The sequence below is a fragment of the Medicago sativa genome, chromosome 1 (genome assembly GCF_051527215.1).
Source record: "Medicago sativa cultivar Bolivia chromosome 1, Bolivia_mono, whole genome shotgun sequence".
Lineage (NCBI taxonomy): Eukaryota > Viridiplantae > Streptophyta > Magnoliopsida > Fabales > Fabaceae > Medicago > Medicago sativa.
In genome coordinates, this window is record NC_140749.1 from 21,099,792 (window position 1) to 21,106,747 (window position 6,956).

The following is a 6,956-nucleotide window of genomic DNA, read 5'->3' on the forward strand; positions in this document are numbered from 1 at the left end:
AAGCACCTAACCTCACTTCACGTTCTTAAATCCTTCACCAACCACACGACCAATCCATCGGCTTTATAACATTCACACTTCACATGATTTATAACACTCAAAATATCTTTCACCTCACTTCTTTAAGCCTTAGCCCAACATGTTGGTTCAACATGTTCCAGATATATATCTCTTGGCTTTTGTTGGATAGTGTCAAAATCCATATTCATTATGAATCAAGTGATGAGAAATGCCAAAGCAAGCTCAAAGGACAAGAAATGGCAAGAGAAAAATGAATATGGATTTTGACACTATCCAACAAAAATTCTCAAGGTTGAAGTTTCTGAAATGATGTTTTCTTGAAATTACTCCTCATTTAGTATTAGATTACGGGGCTTATCTGTTGCACCATTTTTTAAAAATAAATCACTTGTTTTTATAGAAATAATTATTTTTTAAGAGTTATTCATGCTTTGTTGCAACTTTTTGAAGTGCATAAATTGAGAAGCAGTTTTAGTTAGTTTTCTTTTCAGATCATTTTTTATAGATGCTTTTTATTTTATATAAAAATATGTGTTTTGGTATTGTAAACATCTATCTGTATAATGTATTTGATTTGAACTTAAAAAGTATCGTATTAGCCTTTGGATTTTTGTTCTATGATTGTTGGTAATGTGTAATGTGCTAAAATATATCTGTATTTGATTCTTTGGAAACAAGGCTTGAAGATATTTTAGTACATGCAAATATATTGTTTTTTTATTAGTAGTTAAAAAAAATTGTTTGATTTTAGTCATGGTGAAATTCTTCATCTTCTTGAGATTTCTCCCTTTGGCTGGTTTTAGTCCCTTTAATACTTATGTTGATTTTTTTGGTGACAATAATATTACTTATTTTTGTTCCATGATAGATGAACTATTTTAAGTCTTCATGTTCTTTAGCTCATCAATTTCCTTCATTAAAGACAATATGACTTCCTTGGCTCTGGTATTCATTTATTCATCATCAAACTAGTCAAAATAGTTACAAGCTTTTGTTCCATGTACCATGAATATTAATGAGATACAACATTACAACGTCTACCAAGGAACAATAATAAAACTTATTGAATATTGATGAAAATAAAACTCAAATTTGTACATGGTACAACAATATCTATTAATCTTTTGACTTGAAATGCAAATGGTTATTGTAAATATCAAGTGTTTTGATAATAATCCGGATAAAAATATTTTTTTGATTTTACTCCTTGCAACACAATGAAACCAAAGAGCAATGATAGGTTGACACCTTTTAAGTTGTACACTTTTGTACTACTCTGGAAAATTTCAGTTAACCAAATATATTGTCTGTGTGAACACATATTTTCAGTTGTGTGACCACTATTTTTCCAAAATTTAGAAGTTGAAAAATGATCATACTGACCATTTGCATTTCGTCGTACCATAGCTTGCATTTCGTCATAAACAACTTTTTAAGCTGCAATTTTTTCACGCATAAATTCTAAATTCTGGAAAAAAATAGCGGTCATGCAACTGATAAAATATGGTCACACAGACCATATATTTGGTTAACTAAAATTTTCTAGGATGGTACAAAGGTGTACAAGCTAAAAATGTGTCAACCTATCATTTTTCGAAACGAAATCAAACATATATAGTTCCAATCCAACAATATCTTCAATGAAAGAAGGCAAATCAAATTATCCAACTAGAATACAAAAAGTAAAACGTGTGACACAACATTCAATTCTTGCAACACCCATATCTCAAGTTTTACCTTTCATCGAAAAATCATATAGCAAATCAATTCTTCAATTTTATTTTCTCTCTTCCCAATTGATTCCATATTGGTTAGAATGTGTGATTTAAAAATATTAGTATATTTGTGTATATCTTGTTGCAGACGATTCCAAAGGAATATGTGGAGAGATTTTGGTATGGAATATCAAACCCAATACTCCTTAGAGCATCTACAATGCTAGAACAAAATTTATGTTCTTCAAGCATTTTGGTGGGTCCATCATTGCCACATGGAAATTCAAGAACAACTATGTAGTTTTACTCCAATGCAAAAATACAATGTTTGTTCTTAATTTATTTTAAGTGGGTCCTTCACGTCAGTGTTCTCCAATGTTCTTTAGGAAGAACCGTTCTCCAACATGGCATCCACGTCATTCCACTCCAATGGTATAGAACATAAAAACAAGTTCTTATGGCCACAAGAACATAGGATAGAACAACATTGGAGTTGCTCTTAGACTCTCAAATGGTGTTCAACAAGATATATTTTATTTTCGGTGGAGAGTAATGGTGATAATTTGTTTTAAAAAAATTGGGAAATTTTTTTCAAAGTCTCTTAAATATGGATATCTTTTAACTTTTAAATACATAGGTGGATCATATTTCAAGGTTAAAATATTTGGTGCCAATATTTAGAAGTAAACTATTCCAATATAAAATCTGTTGATGAATTAGTTGTTAGAGATACACAAGAAGCAACTAAAGAAAATGTGGAAGTGGGTGATGTATCTAAGCAATCTCAAAGGACAAGAAATGGCAAGATAAAAATGAAATTTACGTCTTTAAGCAATCAATTTCACCCCCTTACACCAAAGCCAAAACAATTTAGGTCCCGTTTGGTTTGAGCTTATTTTGAGCTTATGAAAAATAGCTTATGTAAATAAATAAGTTTTTATTTTAATTTATAAATTTTCACTAACAAAATTCATATCTTCATAAACTATTTTTTTCATAAACTACCTTAAAAACTTATAAATAATACTTAAAAACTTATTTATTTGCATAAGTTGTTTTATATAATCTCTAAAATAAGCTAATCCAAACGGGCCCTAAGTTATAAAGAAACTTATACATCAAGGGATCTACCACGATTGAGTACGAGCATGTTTGGTATTAGAGAAGTTTAAATCACAACGGACCATTATAATTTTGTAAAAAATAAAATAAAATTGAGCGGGGGTATTGTAAAAGTTACATGTAGTTTTTGTAAAGAGAAATGATATTTTGACAACCACTTTTTGACAACTTTTGGACAACTTTCTCTCTCATACTCACATGATGTTGTTATCCTCTCTCTTCCTTTTTCTCTCTCCATTGTTTTTGACCAATAAGAAGTGAGAAAAACAAAGTTGTCAACAAAATTGTCATCAAATTGATGTCAAAATATCATTACTCTTTTGTAAAATCACGACGATGCCATGCAAGTGCTACATAAGTTGTGCATTGTAAAACTAATATTTATATTTTGTCAAAAAAAAAAACTAGTATTTATATTATTTGTTTTAATATGTTTTTCATATGATCATATCTATATTTAAGGGTGGGCATGGTTCAGTTCGAGATGAAAACTGGATTATTTGCTAAATTTAAAAGAATTGAACCGAACTGTTTGCATTTCGAATTGAACCGAACTGTTTCAAATTGAACTGAACTATTCCGAACTGAAACGAAATGTTATTATTGGTACCATTGAAAAATATTTTAAAAAAAACAAACGAAATCGAATTTTAGTTATCAAACTGAACTCAAATGTTCGGAATCGAACAGTTTCAAATCGTCTTTTGATCGCTTGAGCCGGAAGGTCCATGCCGTTGAATTCTTGAAGCTCGACTATGCCAACTGCCATAGTATATAATTTTCATGCATGTTACATTAACGGCCATAGTATATAATTTTCATGCATGTTACATTGATGAGCTGATGATCATAATAGGATTCATAGAAACTTAATTATAAACTATAAAAATAAAAAATAAAAACGACATATATAATTTCAGCCATGTTTTTTAAATATTCATTCAGTTCTTTTATTTAAAAATAAATAAATTTTAATTTAGTTTAATTTCTATCTTTTGTTTTCGATTCCACACTCAGTCTTCTCTGATTCAACGCGCCACCTTTTAGGGTCGTTGTTCCATGGCGCTCTCTCGTTTCTCTATTTTCATCTCTGATCTTCTTCTCCATCGATTCTCATCCTCCACTGAAGAAGGCGAGTCAAGTGATGATGAAGCCACAGAAGAAGTTCAAGAAAGTGATGAATCAAGTGATGATGAAGCCACAGAAGAAGGTGAAGAAAGTGATGAAGAGAGTGATGAGGGTTCTGATGAAGTTGAAATGGCAAAGCAAGCTCAAAGGACCAGAAATGGCAAAAGAAAAGCAAGTATGGATTTTGACACTACCAAACAAAATTTCTCAGGGATTTTTCTCTGTTTTTTTTTAGCTAGAAATTACTCATTTGGTAGACTAAGGTTTGTCTGTTACTCAATTTTTTAAAATAAATCATTTGTTTTATAGAATATAAATAATTACTTTTAAGACTTATTCAATGGTTTGTTGCAATTTTTTGTCTGAAAGGTTGTCTTGAAGTGCATAAATTATGAAGCAGATTTAGTTGGTTTTATTTTCAGATAATTTTTGGTAGATTCTTTTTATATAAAAATATGTGACTTTTTTTGGTAGAAAAATATGTGATTTTTTTTATGATAAAAATTATATATTTGGTTTTTCGTAAAATCATCTTAAAATAATCTCTACATCAAATGTATAATAAATAGTTAATGCCTAAACAAAATAGATTATTATATCTCTTTAAACTTTGCAGGTAGTAACAAAGTGGCCATGGTGAAGAAGGCTAGAAAATATCCAACATCCGAAGCTGTTAATGAGAATCCCTCTTTTCAAGTTATAATGACACAATCTTACGCCAATGGCTATCACTTGGTAAGTTTGCTATACAAAGTATCTATTAATTTTAGTTTTAATTAATATCTCTGATAATCCATGATTTGAAACCGTGGTTACCAAGTGAGTTTTCAAGAGAACACTTGAAAGATTTTAAAGGGACTGCAACAATAAGAGTTGGTAATGAAAGGAGTGTGGAAGTGGGTTTAAGGTATTATGATACCAAGGAAAACTCTTGTATGGGAGGTGGTTGGAAAATATTCAGGCAAAAATATAATTTGCAAGTTGATGATGTTTGTAAATTTGAGATGATTCAAAGAAGACCAATTTTATTCATTGTTACTATTACTCGTGCCAAGAAACCAAGCCCAAAGAAATTACTAGGTGTTTCTTTCTTTCTTTCTTTTTTATTTGTTTTTTTTGTATGTTATAATTTTTTTTATTTGATATTTGATTAAAATCTATTTTTCTTTATTTCTTTTGTCCATGATAAGGTTATAAAAAAGGGGTCTCTTGTCATAGTAGTGTTGTAAAGAAGGAAGACATTGGAGAAACTTCTATGAGCCATCCAAAAGGAAATTTTCTTGAGGGTATTCTTCTAACTTTTTATAGTTTTTTAAATTTTATAATTGTAAATGGGTTTGAAATATTTGTAACTTTTAAATAGTTCTTTGAACTATCATATATATAATTTTTAATTTGGTCTTCAAACTTATGAATAACTTATTAGTTTTTGGACTAATTTTTTAATTGTATATCCTTAATCTTAAATTTAAAAAAATACCCGTGAATTTGAAATAATTTTAATTTATCTTGTTGAACTTTTTGTTAGTTAGTGATAGACCTAACTTATCCGGTATTCAATTTTTTCTGTTAGTTTAGAACCTAACTATAAATCTATTCAAATATATCTAATTTTTTTGGGTGTTAAAAAAATTATATTAGATACTATCATTTTGTTATGCATGTACAGAAGGTCCTGATGTGATGAAGCATAAGACATTCAAGGTTTTGGTGAAGAACACAGCCCCGGTAGGATTAATTACATAAAATATAGTTACATATATAGATAGAGATGTACCGAAGGAGTTTATGGAAAGAGGATGTCATGAAAATATTGTGGAGTTGAAAATGGGGAGGAAGTCATGGTTTGTAAAAGTGAATTATTATGAGAGTATTCATGGCTGCAGATTCAGTAAGGGATGGAGAAAATTTATGAAAGAATGCAAAGTGGAGATTGGAGATACTTGTCTCCTTAAGTTGATTGATGAACGGAAATTTGTGTTTGATGTTTCAATTGCAGGAAAGAATCCATTAGCTGTTTGTTCTCCAAGAATCCATTAGTTGAACATTTATATTCTATTGTATTCTATTATTGCAAACATCTGTATTTCATTTGAATCTAAGCTGTATCGTGTCAATCTTTGAACTTTTGCTCTATGGATTGTTTGTAATGTTTTTTTGGTAGTTTTAAACTTGATTCCTTGGAAACAAGGCTTGAAGATCTATTAGTTAGTACATGCAAATATATTGTTTTTTACTAGTAGTTAAAAAAAGATACAAAATTACAATGTCTACCTTAACATACCACACCCAAAAAAAGGGCAACCGCGGGGTTTTCATTCGTTCAAGCTGTCGTCAATGGTGAACCAATTCTGCAATAACAACATTTTCTTTTTCTGGACACATTTTTCATGATTTACTAGAGTGTAATGGAATAAGTGCGACGAAGAAATGGATGAATTAGAATATGATGTACAAATTGAAACATAAGAAATTTGAAACAATAAGTAGAAATTGAAATAGAATGAGAAAGCAAAGCAGGAAGGAGAATAAAAATTGAGGGACAAATAATATGTTGCGAAAATGAATGAAGAAGGATAAATAATTACATGTGTGAGAGGCACACAAGCAAACACAATATTACACATATTACACATGAGTGAGAGGCAAACAAGCAATTAGTTACGCCACCAAACCTTTTTGGAAGGGAACCAATCCTCATAAACACAATATTCATGAACCTAACAGACGTGTATTGCTTTGCACAACCCTTTGAGCATTCAAGGATAATATGATGCTAAATTGGATGAAGAAAGGGACCAGTGAAATTTTCTTTAGGGATTTCAATATTTTATGGTTTTCGTGTTCTTGTGAAGATAGTTTGAATTATGAATATAAAATTGGGAACTAAGGGATTAAACAAAGTATAAGGATAAATATATATGAAATTAACATATCATAACATTTTAATTTTAATAATTATTATATTTA

The 6,956-nt window shown here is 29.8% G+C and overlaps 1 pseudogene across 1 annotated transcript; it reads left to right on the forward strand.

Moving 5' to 3' along the window:
- Positions 1–229: 229 nt before the first annotated feature.
- LOC146953550 (B3 domain-containing protein REM9-like) lies at positions 230–6,122 on the forward strand (annotated as a pseudogene). Its single transcript, XR_015010671.1, has 5 exons — positions 230–312; positions 4,607–4,720; positions 4,795–5,066; positions 5,177–5,272; positions 5,656–6,122. The product of XR_015010671.1 is annotated as a B3 domain-containing protein REM9-like (transcript).
- The last annotated feature ends 834 nt before the right edge of the window (positions 6,123–6,956 follow it).